Source organism: Bos indicus x Bos taurus, chromosome 14 (genome assembly GCF_003369695.1).
Source record: "Bos indicus x Bos taurus breed Angus x Brahman F1 hybrid chromosome 14, Bos_hybrid_MaternalHap_v2.0, whole genome shotgun sequence".
Classification (NCBI taxonomy): Eukaryota; Metazoa; Chordata; class Mammalia; order Artiodactyla; family Bovidae; genus Bos; species Bos indicus x Bos taurus.
In genome coordinates this window covers 15,587,407-15,609,054 of record NC_040089.1, presented here as the reverse complement: position 1 = coordinate 15,609,054, position 21,648 = coordinate 15,587,407, and positions in this window count along the sequence as shown.

Here is a 21,648-nt window from a genome sequence, read left to right as displayed (position 1 = left end):
TATGGCGGATTCATTTTGATATTTGGCAAAACTAATACAATTATGTAAAGTTTAAAAATAAAATAAAATTAGAAAAAAAAAAAAACCAAAACACTGTCATCTCCGTGTGGTGGGATTTTTTTCTTTATACTTTTCAGAAATTTTTAAGCTTTTCTAGAATAGGCAGGCATTATCTTTGACTCCAGAGAAACAAATGAGCAAAAGAAACAGTTGTCCTAAAGGTCAGATAAGAGCAGAACCTGAAAAATGCTTTGTACGTTGGGAGCTGCTGCTCAGTCTTCAAGTCCCGTGAGTGTGACCATGGGTGCAAAGATATCTAGGAGATTTGTGTTGAGACTGTTTCCTCCAGAGAGAGACAGATATCCCTCTAGAGACAAGTACTAGAATATGGATGGACCAGGCCAACATCCCTGGATCTTTAATTTTGGAGCAGCTCAGCAAACAGTTTTAGAGCAGCTTTTCTCTGCCTCTTCCTGCCCTCAGGTCAGCGACCCACCAGCCTTTCCCTGGCTCCCACTGCATGCAAAGGCAGAAGGAGCCAGATGAAGCCCAGGGCAACGAAATCCCAGCAGAACTGGCCCTCTGGTCTCCTGGGTTGGTGTGTCTCTTCCTAAATGAACAAGAGAGCTTCCAAAGGAATGCCTCCTTTTTTCATAGAACTTGGCAATGAATAAGTCATTGTTCATCTGGGCTGTGTGAGCTTTGGTCCCAGTAATGGTGCTAAGACATAAATCACAACTCTTTGCGGATGAGGTTGAAGAGGGGGCCCAGGATAGCTGTGAAGAGCTGTTCTTCCAACCCAGGGGAAAAAAAAAATATCCTTGTTTTCAAGCGGCTGGGAGGGCATTTTGGGCTATTTATAATCTGCTGCCGAGCTAAGGCATTTTTGCAGCTGGGCCCGGGAGATAATCAGCACAGTTTTCTTCTCAAGCCAGGTCTGCAAAACAGACTCGTTTCTCCTCCAGTAGCCCACCCACCCCATCTGCCCTGGGCCTCCCCAGCCCGGCCTCCCTTTCTCGGCTTCAGTTTCCAAGAAAGCAAAGGAGTGCATTTAAAAGCAAAAAGGCCAGAATACCTTGGCTCAGAGATGAAGGCAAGGATTGTAACCCGCTGGCAGATGGATTTGCCTAGAACAAGCCTGCGGAATGTCCATGGAACTTGGCACAAAGGGCCTTTCAAAGCTTTGGGGAAGGGGTACATGCCCCGGACTCTGCTTCCTTCTCCCAGAATTGGCTCCAGATAGAAAAACAGGTTTCTCCAGGGAAAGCAAATTCCAAAGCACTCCCATTGTATGTCTTGGCAGGAGAATGAGTGTAGAGGCAAAAGTTCGGGAATGGGTCTCAAAAGACCTACTCCTAGTCCTACCTCGGAGTGACTGCCTGGCGACCTGAGGCAAAGAGCTTCGTGTTTCTGAACCCTGGTTACCTCATCTATAAAATAGGGGGCTCGGCTCCATGTTTTTCACACTTTTAAAGAAAGCTCATTTATAAAGCAGTATTGTGTAGAAGTGGAATATATAAGACAGATACAAGTAGGGTAACTGGTTGAAGTGGATGGGGGAGGGGAGGTTGAGACTGGAAGCCCACTCACTTAGGCTCCTTCTCAGTCTGACGTGATGGATGAAGAACGTCAGGAGCTTAGGGTTCCAAATGAGTGTGACCATTGCTTGTTTGGTGGTCTCTTACATTGTAAGCTTTGAAACTCACTCATTCATTCATTCTACACAAATACTTACTGAGCTCCTGCAACGTATCAGGCTGGACTTGGTGTTGGGGATAAAAAGATGAATAAGAAAGCCATGGGACTTACCTGGTGGTCCGGTGGCTAAGACTCTACACTCCTGATGCAGGTGGCCTGAGTTCCATCACTGGTCAGGCAACTAGATCACATATGCCACAACTCAGAACTTGCATGCTGCAACTAAGAGATGCTGCCTGCCGTAGCTAAGACCCAGCACAGCCAAGTAAATAAGTATTTTTTAAAAATTGAAAAAAAAGCCACGTTCTTCCTCATGAAGCTTGCAATCTAGTCAAGGAGTTTAGATATTGGTTAATAAAATAATTTAGTCAATATTGATATTGATTAAATATATATGTTTAAGTTATATGTATATACATGTACATGTAATATACAAAATAGATATATATCCGGGTTTAGTGGTGTCCTCTTCTCAAAATTGATGTTGTTCCCAAAACCTCTGAATGTGATATCATTTGGAAATAGACTCTTCGCAGATAGAATTGGTTAAGAGGAGATTGTACTGAAGTAATTTGAGCCCTGAATCCAATATGATCGGTGTCCTCCTTACAAAAAGAGGGGAAGACACACAGGATAACGACCTGTGATGACCGAAGCAGAGATGCAGCTGCAAGCCAAGGATTGTTGGCAATCAGGGAACTCCGAAGAGGCAAGAAGGACTCTCCCCTAGAGCCTTGGAGGAGCTGCTGACTCCTTGATTTTGGACCTTTGGCTTCCGGAACTGTAAGAGAATAAAATTCTGTTGTTTTAAGCCACCTAGTTTGTGGAATTTGTTATAACAGCCCTAAAGAAACTAATACAAATACAGTTGATTCGTATTCTATGCAGTAGCTATGTGTTATAAAGTCACCATAAGCGCCAAATTGGTGAATCCTGAACCACTGCTCTTGCAAGTGTTGTGGGGTAGGCTCCTGTGAGTCTCTGGGTCACAACATTTTCTCAGCCAATTAATACATAATCTTGTTTTATGTGTGCTTCCGTTCAAAGATATCTTATTTAATAAGTACTGTTGAGTCATTGGGGCTTCCCAGGAGGTTCTAGTGGTAGAGAACTTGGCTTTCAGTTCAGGAGACATAAGAAATGTGGGTTCAGTCCCTGGGTCTGGAAGATACTCTGGGGGAGGAAATGGCAACCCGCTCCAGTATTTGTGCTTGGAGAATTCCATGGACAGAGGAGCCTGGTGGGCTACCATCCCTGGGGTCACAAAGAGTCGGACACTACTGAAGCAACTTAGCTCTCATGCACACACATTGAGTCATTGACTTTGAACTCACACCAATAGAAATACAACTCTTAACTGAGTGAATCTTATCTCACAGGCATCTTTTTTTATAAGGCACTTCATGGCCTTCTGTGCTTGGGACACTAAACAGCACTTTGGTATTGTGCTTGGGGGCATTTTCAACAGGGAAACCACCAGCTGAAAGCCCTCAAATGCCAAGAACATGGCACAAAACTGACTGCAGAAAGGACCTGTGCTTAGAGTCTGAAACAAGAAGCAGAGTGCCACCTGGTTGGACTTCAGCTGGGAAGATGTGTATTGGGGGACTCAAATTTTTTGCTGCTCTGCACATGCCTACAAATGATATCAAAAGCACTGGGACTATTGAGCTGAGGGTTGCAAATATATTTTAGGAAGAAGGCAAATTTACAAATACAGAATCTGCAAATAGTGAGGATGGACTGTGAACACACACAGGCATACGTGTGCGTGTGCTCAGTCGTGTGACTCTTTGCAAGCCCACGGACTGTAGCCCGCCAGGCTCCTCTGTCCATGGGATTTCCCAGGCAAGAATATTGGAGTGAGTTGCCATTTCCTCTTCCAGGGGATCTTCCTGACCCAGGGATCAAACCCAAGTCTCCTGCTGCTCCTGCATTGGCAGGTGGGTTCTTTACCACTAAGCCACCTGGGAAGGCTGTCCATGGACTACATGGTCCATGAAGTTCTCCAGGCCAGAATACCGTAGTGGGGAGCCATTCCCTTCTCCAGGGGATCTTCCCAACCCAGGGATCGAACCCAGGTCTCCTGCATTATAGGCAGATTCTTTACCAGCCGAGCCACCAGGGAAGCCCAAGAATACTGGAGTGGGTAGCCTATCCCTTCTCCAGCGGATCTTCCTGACCCAGGCATTGAACTGGGGTCTCTTGCATTGCAGGTGGATTCTTTACCAGCTGAGCTACCAGGGAAGCTACACACACACACACACACACACACACACACATTCAAATTATAAGAAACACTGGAAAGGAAAAGAAGAGAGTGTTTGAGAGGTTGTGCTTAGCTGGCATAGTCAGATAAGTGGTGACTTTTTAAGCTGAGGCCTGAGGTCGAGGGGAGCCAGGAGAAGAGGGAAGGACGGGCCAGCAGAAGGGGCTGCTGGTAGGAAGTCTTGGGCATGAAAAAGCTCAGTGCAATTAAGTGAGGTGGATGCATGAGTGTTATGGGCCAAGGGTGGTCCTTAAAGTCCAGTGGGCTGCTCTTGGAAATGTTTTGAACTGAAAAACAAAATGTCCAGGGCAGAGCTAAAGTTCTCTCCAGCTGCTCCACAGATTCACTGGAACAAAATCTGGTTCCGCCCACTGGCTAATCTGAGAAGTAAATTTTTAATGCTTTCAAATCCTTCTCTGGATTTATGCAGGGATATATAAATGCCAAGCAAAGTGTCATAGTGTGGTCAGACCTCAGTTTGTTCTACACATTATGGTATTTAATTTTAACATCAGATCTACCAGGAATTTTGTGGTGCCTTAAACCAAGGGAGTAAGACTTTATATGACCATTTCAGCTTGCACCACAGGAAAGGGGAGGGAGGTATTTTTAGCAGGGAGACCTCTCAGTGCCCCTAAAACACGTGGGAGGCACTGCCCTGCCTCAGCATTCAGTGGGCCCGGCCTATCAGCTTTCACCCCAGGCGGGGCACAGGCAGGCCGCGGTCACCCATGCTGCCAGGAATCCCTGACCAGAAGCTGCTCTCGGGTGTGTCCTTGAGCTCCCTCCCCTTCCCTTGACCCCAGGACTGCTGGCTTCCTGGCCTTGTGAAATCTTCTAGAAGCAGGAAGGAGCCTGAGCTCAGCGTGAGGCTGCTTGAGTTTGACTTCACGGGTTTGCCACATGCTCTTGAACAACCTGCATAACCTCTCCAGGCCTCACTTCAGTGTACCCACCTAACAGGAGTTACCATCCCCCTCGACCCCCACCAAACCCTACCAGAAGAAACAGGATGACGTTTCCGTGGAGACGCTTGGAACTTGCTATGTGAGTGGGAAGCCCCGTGGCCTCCATTTTCTCTCCTTCCTTGAGGAGACAGTCCCCTGTTAGTCATGGAGACAGTCCTGAGTAAGCATGTGCCTTGGCATCTGATGGCTGAGAATGCCCCTTGTGCTCTCTCATCACATTTTCTTCCTCTTCTCTGTGGCTTACCAACACTCCCTTCTGTCTGACATGCTGAGGAATGATTATGAGTCAAAAGGAAGAATGACAAATCAGTGATTTTTCTGGTCTGGTATTTAGAGAGAAAATTCACCCCCAAAGGGAGCTAATCCAACCCTTGAAAGATGAAGAGAAAGTGGGTAAACTTTAAAAAGAAAAGAAAGGTGAAGAGGCTCTTAGCTGGAAACACTTAGTCTTTTAATATGAAAATTGTCTGCCTGCTGAGGAGAAACTGCCTCTGTTCCTCAATTTCCCTCAACCCTCAGCCTCTTCAGACTGCAAGGGGGTTGGTTGTAGGACCCATGCTGGCCAGGAACTGAGCTGTGGTCCCTGTCCTGACACCTTCCTGTGAGACCCTGGGCCAGTCACTTACCCACTTGGGGGCCTCCCTGTCTGTGAAGGCTGAGTACGGACAGCTCAGGTAGCCTGCTGGGCAGCTGTCTCCACTTCTCAGAGCAGGTATTTTATTGCATTCTTTTGTGCTTAAGGACTCTAGAATTAGATCCCCAAATACGCCTGAGAAACATTTACTCCACAGGAGCTCACACCAAGTAATGAAAACCATCAAAAACAACCAGGCAGCCTGTGTCCTGAAGTCACCTCTTCCTGGGAGGTCCGGGAGCATCCCTTCCACTTTCCCTGAACTCTGCTTCCTGCCTTGCCCACAGGGCCACGCCCCCTGCTTTGCACAGCCCGGTTGGCATGGGGAATGAGATCAGACCCTTGTGTGAAACTGCAAGGGGGAGAGGACCCTGCTTATAAAGCAGGACGGAACCCCTGGACGTGGACGTCAGAAGCAGGTCTCCTGGCTGGAACTCTCCAAAGGGCTGTTGCAAGCCTCCCAAACTCAATTGAGGTCGGAGAAAATGAAAAGCTACCTCCACGTGCAGGTGCTGGGTCGTGGCAAAAAGAAGACAGTTCCCACTGGGGGAGGCAGAAGAATCTGCCTCCACAGAAGGCGACAGGACGCAATTGGATAAAGACAAAGTGCTAAGAGAAGGCATGCAAGAGGCTCAGCTAAAAAGTGTGCCCATAACACCTTTATCGATAATTTCTCAACTCTTTTTTCTTTTTTGGCAGTTTATGAAGTTTTTTCCCCACACATAAGAGCTCATTTGTTCCTCACAAGCCTTCAGGGAAGCAGACAGACAGCAACTGCTTTCTCCTCCTGTTACAGGGGGAGGCTAAAGTCTCACCAGGGGTGCTCCTACAGGAGATGCAGAGGGATACTAATAGTCACATGATAAGCATCCCTTCCATCGATTAAGTACCCCCTCCCACCCCCACCCCCTACCCCTGGTGCCAGGTCTGTGCTGAGCCCTTGAAAACCGTGCTCTCTCTTAATTCTCACAATTGTATAAAACAAGTCTTGTTTCTTTTCTTTTTTTTTTTTTAAATTGCAATAAAATACTCCTATGGTAAAATTCACCATTTTAACTGTCTTATTAAGTACATATTGTATTAAGTACATACTGTATTAAGTACATCCACATTGTTGTGCTACCATTACCATATCTGTCCACAGCACTTTTTTTATTTTGCAAAACCGAACTTCTATGTCCATTCAACAGCTTTCATCCCTCTCACCTCCCAGTTTTTATCTTTTTGTGAGCAGCTTATTTCACTTAGCATAATGTCCTCAAGGCCCACTTATGTTGTAGCATGTGTCTGAATTACTTTCCTTTTTAAGTGAAAGTGAAAGTTGCTTAGTTGTGTCCAATTGTTTGCGACTGCATGGACTGTAGCCCACCAGGCTCCTCTGTCCATGGGATTCTCCAGGCAAGAATCCTGGAGTGGGTTGCCATGCCCTTGTCCAGGGGATCTTCCTAACCCAGGGAGTGAACCTCAGTCTCTTAAGTCTGCACACTGGCAGGGGGGTTCGTTATCACTAATGCCACCTGGGAAGACCTAACCCTAACCCTAAGACCCAGTGCAGCCAAATAAGTAAATAAAATTACTAAAAAAAAAAAATCTGAGTTCAAATTCCATGATTTGACATTGACTGATATGACATTGAGCAAGTCACTTAGACTCTCTGAGCTCAGTTGTAAGGATGTTGTTGTAAGGAGGACGTGAAATGATTTGCTAGTTACAGCGCCTGTCACATAGTAGGTGCTGAATAAATATTGTCTTTTGTCATCACTGTAACAACATGTAGCAAGTATGCAGAAGAGCCAATGCAAACCCACGCCCTTGGATCCCTTGGCTGGAACCTGCCAGGTGGGCTGTGGGTCTCCTGGCCGGGTGCTGGCTCTTGCCAGCCTAGTTGTGTGTCATGCCTCAGCCACTTTTGTTACCTCCCACCTGGGACAAGCCAGGGCTGCATCCTGGACCTGCCACCCACACGCTGTACCAGCCCAGGGCTGAGGATGTCATGGCATTTGTGTAACAGCAGGTGCAAAAAAGAAGTGTCTGGGAGTCAGGAGTGTGTGCATGCTCAGTCTCACTCTATTCAATGCTATGGACTGTAACCTGCCAGGCTCCTCTGTCCATGGGATTCTCGAGGCAAGAATCCTGGAGTGGGTTGCCATGCCCTCCGCCAGGGTATCTTCCTGACCCAGGGATCGAACCCACGTCTCCTGCAACTCCTGCATTGCAGGCGAATTCTATACCCAATGAATGACCAGGGAAGTCCAGGAGTCAGGAGAAGGGGTTCCTAACCTAGCGCAGCCACTAAACAGACCTCTTCCCCTCTCCTCTGGGTCTTTGTTTCCTTACCTGTAGATCAAGGGTTTTACTTTGATTTACGTGGTCAGCGGGTTTTAGAAACATCTAAGCTGTGACCTCAGTGTGATGTTGTGAAGGCTTTGAGTTGAGCGGTCAGAATGTCTGGGCTCAAACCCTGAGACTGCCCAGTCATGACCTTGAACCTGCGGCTTGTTACCTCTCCAGACTCTGGTTTTCTCACTACTGAGAATGGAGTATACTAACAGAGCTTGCATCATCGGCTGCAGTGAGGATTAGGTGAGATTGTGTACCTGGCGTAATTAAATGCTCACTAAATGCTGGCTTTTAGTTTCTTCTTATGATCATGGGAATGAATGCTTGTTGGCTTCCTGACTTCTAGATGAGAGCCCAAGGGTAGTGATAAAGGGTATGGTGGAGTCGAAGGTGCCTCACCTGTGAACCTCGGGTTTCCCCCTGAGAGCAGGAACAATATCACCTACCTTGAAAGGTTGTGATGGATATTTAATGAGGTTATGACTGTAACATGCCCAGCACAGTTCCTGGCACATGATGGTTTTGGGTGGTTTGGTCACTGCATTGTGTCCAACCTTTTTTGGCCCCGTGGACTGTAGCCCACCAGGCTTCTCTGTCCATGTGCATAGTGAGGGATTAATCAATGGATATTGGTGGTAGAATTATTCCTATTTTAAAGGTTTAGAAACCTGATTCCTCTCATAAATTGTTGGGAGGCATGTAAATAGATGTAACACCTATGAAGGACATTTGAGCAGCAGCTTTCAAAACTACAAGTCTATCTGCTCCTTGATCCAGCAACACCACTTCTAACTGCATAAAATGGTCAGGAAATTATATATGTCCAAGGTTATCCATCGCAGCACCGGTTATAAATGTCCATCAGTTTAGGGCTGGAAATAAGTTAAAATGTTATGGGTTGGAAAATTATATACAGTCATGAAAATGATAGACGCAGTTCTTCTTGTTTGAATATGAAAAGATCTCTGAGATTGTTAGTTGAGAAACTTAAGGAGCAGAACGCTATGCATCCCCATGCAAGGCTTACCACTTGTATGGAAAGGAGTGAGGGGAAGTGTGTAATTGTACAAGCACATAAATGCTTATGTTGTTGTTTAGTCGCTAAGTCGTGCCTGACTCTGTGACCCCATGAACTTCAGCACATCAGGCCTCCCTGTCCCTCACCATCTCCCTGAGTTTGCTCAAGTTCATGTCCATTGAAATGGTGATGCCATCCAACCATCTCATCCTCTGCTGCCCTCTTCTCCTTTTGCCTTCAGTCTTTCCCAGCATCAGGGTCTTTTCCAATGAGTTGGCTCTTCACATCAGGTGGTCAGAGTATTGGAGCTTCAGCTTCAGCATAAGTCCTTCCAATGAGTAAATGCTTGAATGAATGTTAAAAAGAAAACAAAAATCTGTGGAAAGCTACACAGCAAGTACTGAATTCCTGAGAGATAAGAGGGTGAATTTTCACTATATTCAAAAAATTCAAAAAATTATTCACTATTCAAAAAATTAAGCAGAGTGAAATTTTATTAAGGAAAGAAAATAGGAAGGGAGGGAGGAGAGGAGGGTGGGAGGGAAAGGAGGGGATGAGGGAGAGGGAAGGAGGGAGAGGAAGCTGTCGCCCGGATCCTGGGCAGAGTAGAGTCATCAGGTAGGACTGGAGAAGAGCAGGCCCAGCCCAGCCGAGGAGGGGCCCGACGTGCTGCAGATCATGGCTCCCTGGGGCTGGCTGAGCTTGAGCGACGATTATGATAAGAAGGGGACACAGACTTACCAGGTAGAACCTGGTGCTGGGAGAAGTCCTGTGGCCCTACAGGCAGGCTGTCTCTCGACAACAGTGCTGTGGCTCGCCCTTGTTTTCAGCAGCCGCCTACACTCTCACGGCCCCCTCCTGGGGTCCCTACTCGCTCCCGGAGAAGAAAACAGGCCTAGCCTGTTGGCACTCCCTCTCTCCTAAGAAAAGAGCACAGGCAGGAAAGGAGGAAACTGCTGCCACGTTTTCCCTCTCATTGCCTGATTTCTTAAATTAATTAACATGGCAAATGTAAGAGCCAATGTACAGCATTTTCCAGAAACCAGGAAGTCTTAAATGCGGGAAAGGCAGAGATGGTAATATCCATTCCCCAAGTCAGCACCCCTCTGCTCTCTTGCATGAATAGAGATTTGACTGTTGTCTAGGCATTATAATAATTTCTTGTCATTGATGGTATGAATTTGGAGCTGAATACAAAGTTGTATGTATAGATGTATATATTTGGTCATTTTCTCAGCATTTGACCTTGTACACATCTTTATGCCCAGGCTTGGGCACATATTACTATTGTAATAATATCATTAATACATATGATATGAGTTTGCAAAAAATTCATGGATACTGTATATCCATAGAAAGTAATAACAGACATAGTAGTAGTAATTTTGTTTGTTTTCACATCCTTTATCTCATTTGATCTTCAGACACCCCATAAGGTAGGTATTTGTTCATCACTCACTGAGCACCCATCATGTCCAAGGTGCTGTGCTAAGTCCTGATATTGCAGAGATAAAATGACATGGCCGTGGTCATGGCAAAAGGTCTCCTCTAATCACAGAGACCAACACACAAGCAGGTGTGCAATTAAGGAAATATGTACGAGATGATGTGGGAGCCCCGAGAAGGGGCACCCAACCAATCCAAATGGTGGGGAAAAGATCAGAAGAGATTTCCAGGCAAAATGTGGTCTGAATTGAGACTGAAAAGGTGAATAGGACATAATCAGGCAAAATCAGGGAGCTAGTTCACCTGGGACAGTGAAAGGCTTTATGCTCTTGGAGGAAAACATGGGGAGAAAGAAAGGGAGCATAGGAGGAAAATGGATTTAAAAAAAAGAATCATCAAACCATTGAGCCACGTAACAGGAACTAACATACATTGTTGTTGATGTTTAGTCGCTAAATCGTGTCTGACTCTTTTTTGAGCCTGTGGACTGTAGCCAGGCTCCTCGGTCCATGAGATTTCCCAGGTGAGAATACTGGAGTGGGTTACCATTCCCTTCTTCAGGGGATCTTCCCAACCCAGGGATCTAAACCACATGTACTACATTGGCAGGCACATTCTTTACTACTGAATCACCAGGGAAGCCCACCTTATATTCTCAATAAAAACTGGAAGGACAAATTAAAAATAAATAAAATTTTAAAAAATATTTTTTAACAAAAGGAAAGAAAGAAAGTAGACTAGTTGGGAAGTCAAACATGGTGGTTGCAAAGAACGCCTGGTAGTTTAAAAGTCTTGAATCCTGATTCCATTTGGACCAAGATACAGGAACCACTGAGTCAGTTGTCTTAAAGGGACCACTAGGTTCCTAGCATTTTTCTCCCATGAACTGCCGCCAGATGATGGGAGAAATTCGACTCAGTCTTAGGTGGCCATGCCTAATTTCATGTTATACATTCCTCGGGAAATCGTCAATCCAAGACCTATTCTTTCATGCAGGGCCTTTATTTACTGGTTTGGCTTCCTTCCCCGGGGAGTGGTCTGTCTGGCTCTTTCACTCCAGACACACCAGGGTTGATCCCTCACACATCTGGCTCAGCACCACCCACAAGTCTCAGCAGAGCCCTGCAAACCGCCTCTGACCTCACATCCCGGTGTCCCACACCCTGGGAGGTGGGCTGCGTCTGGGCTCGCTCGAGTCTGGGAACTGCAGAATCTGGGCGGACAGAGCCTGCTCAGCTCAAACCCTCAGAAACTGGGCACGAGCCTCAGCCCATGGTGCGTACAGGCAGCAGGAGAGAGGTGAGAAAAGAAAGTTTGTCTTCGCTCCTTGAGGGAGTGTGAGCAGCTCTTAGAAAGTGAGGGTGCTGAGCAAATACGTGGCCCAGGCTGGTGGTTAAGAGGCATCCTGTGTGAGGGTCTCTGAAGCAAATCTTGAGAAGAGGGTTCAAGTGCAGGAGACTCATTAAGAAAGTGCTCCCAGGAAAAACCACAATGGAAATGGAAGATGTGGGACAGGGAAGAGGAAGAAGCTAAACAAGGAGAGGCTGAACTTGAACCGAAAGGACCTGTATCTTTTGGAAGGATGGAGCGATTTCCCGTAAAGTCCCAGGCTCTTCTTGCTCCCAGAAGGGGAGCTCTGGAGTATAAGTTATGTCTCCAGAGTCTGTGCCACAGGAGAGCAGGGCCCTCACACACCCACACTTAGGCCTTGGCTAAAGGCTGCCTCAGGATATGAACTTGCAAGCACTTCCTGTGGGCAAAGTAGCCCCAGTAGCCCAAGGGTAGGCCTGGACAAGAGCCTTGGTCCAGACAACAGAAAAAGGGGATGGAAGCTGGGAGACGTCCAGAGGCTGTAACACAGAGTCAAAGGGATCTGGGACAGGTAGCATTCGACTAAATTATATTCCTGCCTCAGCCCTGTTTCTACCTTTGTGACCAAGGGCAAATTATTTGACGGTTTTCTCAACTGTAATGTGGGGCCACTCATACCTCTTTCACTGGAATGTGTGCAGGGTGTACATGTGAACTCAGTGTTTAGCACAAGGCCCGGCACGTGTTCAGAATTACAGTGCAGCAGGTGCCCTTCTGGGAGGGTTTGACTTTGGAAATTCTGCCACCAGTCAACCTGAGCTCCAGTGCCTGTGCTTCTTCTCTTGACCTTTTTCTCCCTCACTGGGAACGTCCTCCTTTCCCTTCTAGGAAACCCACCGGCTTCACAGCCTCTCCAAACCCTGGTTAGGTGAGGTCTCAGGACCTGATCCCACCTACCACCCAGTTGCTGCCTCACCTTGTCTCTGCTCCCGTGAAATATCAGAGCCAAGTACTTAAAGAGCCCAAGTTCCAGAACCAGACAGCCTGGGCTCCAATCCTTAGTCTAACACAGAGTGTGCAGCCTTGGCAAAGCACTTAGCCTGTCTGCACTTCCGTTTCCCCATCTGCCTCATGGGGTAACAGTCACCCTCCCTCTTAGCTGTTGCGAGGCATTGGTGAACTAATGCACGCAAAGTGTTTACAGCACAGTGCCGAACGCCTGTCAGCTTGTGTGACCGTGGGCACGAGAAAGTCCCCGTGGGTCAGATCCTGCCTTTGTTTATTGGCCTGATGATCTTGGGTTCATAATTTCCTGATCAGCCCCTGCTATGTCGCCTTCTGGGTTGGGCATCCACCCTCATTGCTGGCACTCCCAAGGCCACTTCCTTTTGGAGCCCCAGATGGTCGGCACGAGAACAGTCACAAGCGTGCGCACAGCACTTTCCCATTTTCCATGCAGCGCGTGGCTGATTTGACCTGTGCCTCCTTTTTAAATGAGGAAACCGAGGCCCAGAAAGATTAAGCAACTTGCTGAGTTTGCCCAGCTCCTAAGCAGTGGAGCCCAGATCACCACTTATCAGGAAGAACCAAGTAAAAGACTAGGGGGCCACACAGCTACCTTCCACACGTAAAGAGCTGTCGTGAGGAAGGTAGAGAGACTTATGGAGTGGCCCCTGGAGGTGGGACTAGGACTGGTGAGCCCTGGTGGGTTAGGGCCTCTAAGCACAGGCAACAAGGTCGGGGGTTGTCTGCGGAGAACTTAATGATGAAAACTCATGAAAAGTTGATGTTTTTATTAGCATTGCACAAGAGAAATCCTAAGCAATTTTAGTGATAAAATATTCTCTACTGCTTGATTCATGACTGCCAAACAGGAGAAATTATAGAGAGTCAAGTTTTAACTCTGGTAAAGAAAGATCTTTCCAACAGACAGTAATGGAATATATCATCTTGGGTTTGATGAATTATCCATCACTGGCAGTATACAAATAGAGGTTGATAACCACTCTTACCATTCAGTAGACCACTGAATTCAATGGGGGTGGGGTGGGGAGGGTTACCTTAAATGATCTTGAAGACATCATCTAAAATCATCTAATTCCATGAGTATCTGTAAAGAATGACAATGGAGTGATGGAAGCAACTCTGTTGAAGTTAGAAAAGGGTCTTTGAGTGAAAAGAGGATATTGGAGGCCTTCCCTACTAGGATGTGAGAAGCAATGAGATAGAAATAGTCCAGGGCCATCTGAGCACTGATGCCCTCATGAGCATAGGAAATGAAACCACTTTTTACCGAAGTGGCTGAGTCTCTGGTTACTAATAGTCAGAATTTGGGAGGTCATGGAGAAGACCCAAGTACATGGAGAGACCCTGAAGGGAGCATAATCATGTCATGCTAACCTCGGACAGATTACTTAACCCCTCTGCATAGTTACCATCTTATTGAATTGTAAGTATTAAATAAATTAATACGTATAAAGCCTTTAGTACACATAGATACAAGCCATTATTACCTTCTCTTAAAAGGCCTACTCTAATGAGCTATAAGCTTCTTCCTGCTCTATGTGTTGCTGTGAACTGTCTCTTCCAGGGGGTCAGGATGAAGTTACTGATCCCATTCCATCTATTCCATCTCCTTAATAGCTGTTAATGTTTTTCTTGGAGGCTGAAAGTTTTTTTTTCCAGTATAATACTTCAGTGTCATTAGAATGTGTTTAATATTACAGATTATTTGTTCATTTATTTTTCTTTCTTTAAATACTTACTGGGCATCTATTAGCGCTTAGAAATCAATGTCTGAGGGATAGAATTGTCAGTAAAAATAGGCCGGATCCTTGTCCTCACAGAGTTGACAGTCTGATTGGGATGGGGGCGGTGGGAGCAGGTGTGGGACAGACATAAGTTAGAAGAGTCAGATGGATGCAGGTGAAGCCACAGTTGCAGATGCTTTAAGAAAGGCAGACAGCACTGTAAACCTGTGAAATTAGGCAACACCCTGACCTGGGGCAGAGCTTCCCCGAGCAGGTGATGCCTGAGCCAAGTCTCAGATACACGTGTGTTAGCTGGGAAGTTAGGAAGGTTCCAAGCGGTGTCCTAGCATCCATTAACCATCACTAACAAAACGCTATGACCGAGTGACTGAGCACACAGAGCACTGACCTTGTGTCGGGCACTCTGGTAGTAACTTCATGTTGTTATTTCATCTAGATGTCACATCAGCCCTTTGAAATAGAAACTATTGTCCCACCCATTTTACCGAAGTGGAAAGTAGGACTCAGGGGTCCAGTAACCGATGGCAAAGTCACACATCTTATAAGCAGGATTTAAATTCAATTTTAACTGCAGTGCTTGGGCTATTAACTTTGAGGGCAGAATTGTCTTTGTATCTAAAGCCTAGAATTTTGCCTGGCATGTAGTAGATGTCAATAAATGCTGTCATATAAATGCTAAACTGAGTAGCATTATATTGAGGGGAAAGAAAGGCTCCCATGTTGGGGAGAAGCATGACTGCACAGTATGCTGGCCGAGGGCTGAGGTTTCAGGAGGAAGGAATTTCAACGGCAGAGCCTGCAGGTGGCGATACGGCTCGAGTGGGGACGCCGCCTGGAGGACTTCTCTTCTTTGATAGGTAGTGAGCTCTTTGGTCATTAGAAGTATTCAAGTGCAGACTGGATGAGCACTTTGACTACCTCTGAAAATATAGTAGATCTAGATTATCTTTCATACATATTTCCATTCTCAGGCTGATCTAACATAAGTAGTATTCTGTACCTCAAATGCACCAGTTCCCAAAGCCTCTTGCCTAAGTGAAAACCTAAGTTGAACACAGGTAGGAGGGTGAGTTTGCAGCCACTGAAGGAAACCAGACAGTGTGACAGACATGAGGAAAGACAGCTATCACCTGAATATCAGATGACTTTCAAATCACAGCCCTAGACAGAAGAGGTGCTTGGGAGTTCCTGGGACAGTGCATTCAGTAGGTGATTGTTTTTCTTCGTATTTGTCACTCGGTCTTTTAAAATTGCTTTTTGCCAGATCATCGCTTTTATTTCATAAAGCAGGGCATTTGGTCAAACTGGTACCTAAGGGGTTGAGGAATTAAAGATTATTTTCCTCTCCTGCCAAGAGATTGTCCTTCGGCTCTTGCAGGGGTGGATCTTGGCAAGTGCTGTGATTTCATTCCATCTTCCTCATGTAGGTTAAGTGAGCATTGCCAGAGGCCATGGTCCCAGGCCTTCTGTGGATTCCAGTCTGGTGATGTGGTTTCTGGGAAGGGGCATCTGAACCTTGCTTTCCCTTTCCTAGGGCTCAGAAGGTAAAAAAAAAAAAAAAAAAAATGAATATTCAAATCACATTTGCAAATCCCAGATCTTCAAAGCACAGAAACAGAAACTCTGTACATTGTGGGCATTATCTGATCTTGTCCTCAGAATATTGCATGAGGGGTACCTACAGGTGAGTCAGCTGTGGGTTTGCTGTGCATGAGGTGGTACAGCTGGGACATGGTAGAGCCTGTAGTTCCCGTCTCCTCAGAAGGAAACTGAACGTAGCAAGTAGGATCTTCATGCTGTTAAGAATGGGAATCAAATTCTAGTTCTATCACTTTTGGATTGTCAGCAAGATTTTGATCTCTCTATGGCTCTCCCTTTGGAAAAAGCCTTCATCTTAGTTCTTGGGATACTGTGATTCTCATGGTCTTCCTTCTGGATATCTCGTTGTTCTTTCCGTTCTTTTTTGTTTGCTTCTCCTCTCATACATTGGATGTTGTCAGTCCATTTTCCTTCCTCTTTTCTTCCCTTTTTGTCTATATTCCCTCCTCTTTCACAGTCTCAGTCACTGTGGTATGGGAAAGAGCAAAGAGAGACTTGCACACTGGCCCTTTAATTTTCCATTTAAATGACATGCTGCTTGTGGTCATTTTTCATTGGACAGAGCAAAGCTCTGGTCCACATATAACTTCAAGATAGATGTGCCCTAGAATGAGAGGAGCCCCAGGAGAAGAGAGCATCGGGTATCTCTTTTGGAGTTGTGTTATAAATGCATCAGAGTCCTCGACTCTGCTTCTGCCTAGAAGATTTACAAATATGTATTTCTTGTCCATTAGAAATCTTACAACTAATTATGTTTCCTGCTTTGCTTTGGCTGCTAGGAAGTTCAAAGCCGAATTTGCTCTTTCCCTCTATAGAAACTATGACATAAAAGTTATATGTTAACCTTGTGGCTTTAATTTTAATTTGTGTTCTTGTGTTTTCCTTTATCTGCTATAGAATTTTTAACAATTTTGTTGTGCAAATGTGCATATGCCACTCAAATCACAATTTGAATGAATCAGGATAAAAACAGATGAATGCACACACACCTACAACATATGCATACAGCATACCACACATGCACCATGCCACACATCCCACAGATCCAATAGTTCAGCCTTCACCCCTCAGAAGAGACCACAGTAATTGCTCACTGGGTATCTCCACTGGATGTCCTACAGGTACCTCAAATGCAACATGTTCCAAACAAAATTTATCTTTCCCCTAAGTGGTCTCCTTTACAGTACTTAAATTCCTCTTTCCACTAATAGCTTAACCACGTGTGGATGATTGAAAAAAACCTAACAACCACCCTACCCTGTATCCTCACCCTACTGGTTTCTGTTTCACAATTTCTTGACAGCCAGTCAAATGAGTCATTGCATGCTCTCTAAACATGCCATGTGTTTTTCCATCCCCATGTCTTTGCTCACGCTATTTCCTGTTAGAAAGGCCCCCTACCAACTCCCCACCTGTAGGAATGCTTCCATGCTTTAAAACTCATCTCAGCTGTGTTTCTTTTATGTCTGATCCCATCAGCGAACAAAATGAGAGAATCCTTTCCTCCCAGTCTCACTGACTACATTTGACTTAATCAGCCTTACATTGTGCATTTCCCATAACTTACTTTAGCTTCCTAATAGTTAGGGAGCTCTTTGGGGGGGGGCGGGCAGAGAGCATGTCTTTGTTTTTTTATTTGCAGCCACAACTCCTTCTGGCACAGGTTTGAATTGTCTTGAGATGGAAGTTCATCACAGGTGGACTTGACGGCCTATCAAATGGGAGCAAGTGTTTGCCTGGCTCCTCCCTCTCCTTCATCCATCACATCTAGGGGGCTTTAAGCCACCTCCCCCAACATATTCTGCATTTGTTCTCTCTTCATAATTTATTCTCCCTTGGTTCCAACCCTATCATCTCTCACATGGGCAGTTACAAAAGCCCCCTAAACACTTCTTCCTGTCTTCAATGTTGGTAATTCTGAAATACATATCCCTCCCTAAAACTTAAAACTCTTCAGTAAATTCCCAAGGCCAATGAGGTAAAGTTCAAGCTTCTTTCATGGCAAAAAGAGTTCTACATAATCTAGCTTCACCCATTTCTGTGGTTTTGATGCCTTTCAGGATCTATACTTTGTCTGGTCATGCATTCCTTCCCAACCCTGCTTAGAAAAATAGGATCAGCCATGCAGTAGGCATTTATTGTTTTGTCTCCTCATTCCTCCTTTCCTTCTTTGGGTAGCATTTCCTACCCTTCTAAGAACATAGGTGGCATGTGAGCTACAGACAATTAGAGGACTTTACTGTCTTCTCCAGGACACAGTCCAGTGAGAGGTTTTCTTGAGATTTTCAAAGTGGAGTTGAATGCAAGGTTTAGAGCTCAGAGATGCCCATGTTAGACCCTGTGAAAGTAAAGATAACAACTCAAGAGAGACAAGTAGAAACAAGATACCGGGAGCAAGTCCTTCACACAGCCCTGGACTCTCTGGCTCAGGTTTCCAGTTGATGCCAGGCTTCCTTGCTTAATTCTCCTTTCTAGTCCATGAACCTTCATCAGATGTAAGCATGTGGTTAATCTTTCTCTTCTCCACTAGACTGTAGGCTCCATGAGTGCAGAACTATATTTATTATGTTCTTCACTGTCTCTCCAGCACCTAAATTAATATTTATTAATTGAAGGGGAGGTCTGTGGAGGAAGGGTAGAGGGGTGTTACAGCCCACCAGATGGGCTCCAAGAGGCCCATCCAAGCTGGACTTTGCATTGACAGGTACATGATTCAGTAACAAAAGAAGGACATGCCTCATCCTCTTCTGTACTCTGTGTAAACAAGTGATCAGCTCAAGGTAAGACTTTCTTTCTGGTAGTGGATTGGAACCTTGAACTTCCCTCCATAATAATCAGTCATTATCTCAAGAATATATTTCTTGAGGGAAGGGAATCTCACGTTATTTGTGAGACTTGAGTTTAGTTCCTTAGACTCCTTCTCCAGCTAGGCACCAAGTTCTCAGGGTAGGCATAGCCCAAGTGAACTGGAAACACATGCCCACGTGAAAAGCTGCATGTGAATGTTCATAGCACCGTTATTCACATCAGCCCTAAAGTGGAGACAGCCCAGTGGCCGTCAGCTGATGAGTGGGTAAGCAGAGTGTGGTATACCTGTACTGTGTAGTATTACTCAGCCTCGAGGGGAACAAAGTACCGACACTGCCAGAACGCGGATGAACCTTGAAAACACGATGGTAGGCCAGAGAAGGCAGTCGCATGAGTTACATGATCCTATTTTTAGAAACTGACCAGAATAGACAAATCCACAGAGACAGAAAGTAGATTAGAGGTTGCCAGGGGCTAAGAGGAGCAGAGATGAGGAGGGACCGTGAGTATGGGGTTTCTCTTTGGCATGATGAAAAGGTTCTGGAATTAGATGGCGGGAGTGCTTGCACAACCTTACAAGTATACTAAAACCCACTTAATCACATGCTTTAAAGGCTGAATTTTATTATTGTGAATTATGCCTCAGTGTTTAAAAGTTCTTAAGTGCAAAAAGCCTGATACTTTATATTTTTATACGCTATATAGATTCTCATATCATTACCTATTTTGACCAAAGCTTGATGCTAGGATTTTGACTTTTGGTCAAGACTTTCTAATGCAGTCTTGCTGTACTGAGGATGCGTTAGGTCTAGAGAAATGGGAGACAGCTGTAATGAAGGGCTGTTGAGTAGTCCATAAATAAGAAAAATAAGGCACCTCTGTTGGAAGGAGTCGAAGGGAGATCTAGAGCTCTCATCATCTCCTCCCCAGCAGCACTTGCAGCCTCATGCTCACGACCTGAAGATCGTTAGGACTCACCCATCATGTATCTTGTTCTTAGCCCTACTTATAAGATGCCCTCCACAAAGATCCAAATTCCCAGGTATCGCCCACACTCGGTATAGTCCTCGATTTTGCCCCATCTGCCATCTTCCCGCTTCTCAGTGCATCTTCTGAAATCCAGCAGAATCATAATCAGCAAAATCTTTTGTATCAAACCTTTTCTCTCCTTTTCTTATCCTCTTTCTCTAACCATGACCTGGTGATTCCCTGGGGACCAACCTGAAGGTCATGTGAAGAGATAACACCAGTCACCACCCTCCTGGCTGTAGTCTTCACCAGACCCAGGTGACTTCCCATAATTCCCTGAGGATTCTAATTCTTAGCCCACTGTCATCCCCTCCGCCACTGCTCCTAGCCTAACTTGAGGTGAGTTCAGTGTCCGGTTGATAAATAATGCTTTCAGTGCCCTAGCCTCTCAGTTTCTTGATCGCCCCTCCTCCAAGGACCTTATATCTCAGTTATCCACGGCCATAATCATACCCTAGAACTTAATCGTCAGTATTTGCAGCTCGACTACAATCTTCATTTTATCCATCGCTCTCCCTGATCACCTCTCTGATCTTTCCAGGTTACTCTGTCTGGTATTCAGTGTCAACAGCTTTTCGGCATTGTCGGGGTACTGTTAGTCACTCAGTCATGTCTGACTTTTTGCGACCCCATGGACTGTAGCCTGCCAGGCTCCTCTGCCCATGGAATTCTCCAGACCAGAATACTGGAGTGGGTAGCCATTCCCTTCTCCAGAGGATCTTCCCAACCCAGAGACTGAACCTGGGTCTCCTGCATTGCAGGCAGATACTTTACCATCTGAGCCACCAGGGAAGCCCTGTTCAGATAGGGACTGGTCAAATATACCATAGTCTGCTGAAAAGAGAGCATTTGCAAAGACTGGCTCCAGGGTCAGACAACCTAGGACCTTACCCTACTTCTGCTCACTCTGTGACCTTGGGATAACTGTTTAACCTTGCTGAGCATCTAATTTCATAAAACAGTGATGACAACAATGACCCCAGACTCATAAGATTTTTTGAAGATTATATTAAATACTATAAAGTGTCTAGCATAGTGCTAGACCTATATGAAATTCTCAATAAACGAGAGTGATTTTATAGTAAACATTACCTGTTTTGGTCAGTCTCGCAATTGTTCTTTTCCCTACAGGAATAGCAACCCAATTTTACTCGAGAATCAGCTGTTTTCTTGGCACTGGAAGGGGCTAATCCCCAACCCAGCTCCACAGGAAGCCATGTGAACACAGTCCTGGCCAGTGGGAGCCTTCCGGCCTCTGACCATAGTGCATGGTGATGAATTCAGGGATGGGCACATGGCTAAGCTCTGGCAGTTAGAGAATCTTCAGGGACTTTTTTGTTGGAACAGTTGGGACAGAGAGGCCCTCCACTGGACGTGGGGCTGGGAAGACCTAAGCAAAGCCCACCTGAGAGTGGCCTATTAATAGAGACACATGGAAGAGAGGGACTGAGGGGGAAGCTGAGATCTTAGTCCAGCCATGTTAAGAATCTGCCTCTGGACTTTGTTACATGGAGCAATAAATTCCCTTGATGGTGCCTAAGCCAATTTGAACTGGGCTTCTGCCTCCCTCAGAGTTCTGACTATTAGATTTTATAGTGAAGCACCAGTCTCCATCAAAAATGATGACATTAAGCCACATTGGGACACAGAGAGATGCTTATTAAATAGTTTTAATTGAAAAAAGCCAACTTAGAGAATAATAAGATATCAATGAGAGTCAGTGAGATTCCATCTTGTAAATGTTTACATAACTATAT